Source organism: Otolemur garnettii, unplaced genomic scaffold (genome assembly GCF_000181295.1).
Source record: "Otolemur garnettii isolate 467f Iridium unplaced genomic scaffold, OtoGar3 scaffold00009, whole genome shotgun sequence".
Lineage (NCBI taxonomy): Eukaryota > Metazoa > Chordata > Mammalia > Primates > Galagidae > Otolemur > Otolemur garnettii.
The window spans coordinates 3,906,641-3,908,901 of record NW_003852404.1 but is presented as its reverse complement, the minus strand read 5'-3'; positions in this window follow the sequence as shown (position 1 = coordinate 3,908,901).

The following is a 2,261-nucleotide window of genomic DNA, read 5'->3' as shown; positions in this document are numbered from 1 at the left end:
TTTTTTTTTTCCAGTGGTGGAACTAGTGTTTCTTTTGTTGTTGTTGTTGTTGTTGTAGTTTGGCCGGGGGGCCGGGCCTGAACCCGCCACCCTCTGTATATGGGGCTGGCACCCCACTCACTGAGCCACAGGTGCCTCCCGAAACTAGTGTTTCTAATTCAACAGGGGGCTGAGACTGGCTCAGCTTTACCCAGATTACTTTTTTACAAAACAAAAAAATGGAATTACATAACAATAACTGCTAAAGTGATCTACCAAGTACTCTTCTGTACTAATTTATTTATCTCTACAGTAAAATTAAATGGGAGGGGGTACAATTATAATTCCAATTTACAGATGAGGAAATTGAGGCTCAGAGTGGTGAAGCAAATTATTCAAGGTCACATAGCCAGCAAGTAGGACATCTGGGGTGAAAAAACTGGCTTATTATTTTAATCTTCTGGTAAATGTGGGGTGGTTTTGTTTTCCTTTGTTTTTATAAACTGCTTCAAATCCTTTTCAGGATAGGGGTAGGGATACACATAAATAAAAGTTGGGCAAGTGCTGTCATGAACCCACCCTACCACTCCTTTTGGTATGTATTTCCACCATCCTTTATATTAAGAAGCTGAAGTTGGGTGGGACCTGGTCACTAATCCAGCAGTGCCAATTTTTGAACTCATGTGCATATTTTTCCTGAAGGATCATTCATGAGTTGGAGTTGCAGTGGGGAGAAGGTTGTGTTCCGGTTACACAGCCCCAGACTCACAGACCCTGAAGGCTGGATCCCAGTGAGAGGTGCAAGGTTATCTAATCCAGTGCCTATTTGAGTTTCTGAATCTCTGCTATGTTTTCCCCACAGCAGTCACCTGGCCCAAGGTTAAATACCTCCATTGACGGGAGACTCTCCACTTCTGCTGAGAGTTCAGAACCAGGGGGATATAGCTGGAAAAGCAGGCTAGGCCGGAGCAATGACGTGCAAGAGATGCCTGAGAATCAGCTGGGGTGAGCCCAGGGGTACTTTAGTGGGGACAGGAGTGCAGGGACAATGAAAAACCATTGTCGAAGAAAAAGAAGCCATCCTCTAAAATAATTTAAAGAGGTTTATTCTAAGCCAAATTTGAGGCTCCAGACCCAGAGCCACACCCGAGAAGCTTTGAGCAAGTGAACTCATGGTAGTGGGGGTACAGTTCGGTAACATTTCTGGGAGACAGGAATTACAAGTAAGGTCATAAATCAATTTGTGGAAAGTACATTGTTTTGACCCCAAAAGGTAGGAATGTTGTAACTCAGCCCTCTTTCTCCTGCCCACTCCTGTTCCCCCCACCACCACACTCACCTGTCCCCCCCACCTCTCCAGCCCATTTCCATCCTCCTCCCTTCTCCCCCCCCAGGCCCCCTTCTTCCTCCTAGGGTTGCCAAGAACAAGCTTCAGGTACAAGGAAAAAAGTCCCAAGTTTCACAAAACCCCCAAGTTCTCAGTAGATGAACAATGGTGGAAAACTCACTGAGACTTGATTAATTACTGTTGTATAACCATAACCATTGTGATATAAAATGTGTCCATTGTCAACTGAAACTGTATTAATTATTGTTCCATTACTGTACCTATGACTACCTGAGTTGTAACCCCCCCCTTAACCAGCCACGTTTCACTTCTGTAATATGCTTACACAAAGCCTATAAAAGGTAACTCACACTCTCACCGGGTGCTGACTGTCTCTCGGAGCAGCAGCCCCTGCAGCAGGTAAAATAAATTACCAATTAATTAACCTAAGTGGGGGTCCGAGTCTATTTTTCCAGGTCCCCTAAGTTATTTCAGACCATCTAGAAATGGAGGCTTGTGGGTTATGAGTGGGTTGAAAGATTCTTTAGCTGACAGTTGGAGTCAGTGAACAGGAATGCTTAAGATAGAGTTTGTTAATCAGAGACAAAGCATGGGACAGACTCAGGTGGTTTGTTATGTATATTGAGGGCCTGCAGGTAAGTCTTGCATAGCCTTACCTGTTAATGAGGCCCAGAGGACGTCTCTAAGAAGGGGAGGGGCGCAGGATGAGTTGTATCTCATCTCCTTCCTCATGGCTAGCAACTCAATTTTAGTGATCACTTTGGCCAAGAGAGGGGTCCAGTTAGTTGCTTAAGATTTTATTTGGGCTCGGCGCCTGTGGCTCAACCGGCTAAGGCGCCAGCCACGTACACCTGAGGTGGCGGGTTCGAATCCCCAGCCCGGACCCGCCAAACAACAATGACGGCTGCAACCAAAAAATAGCCAGGCGTTGTGG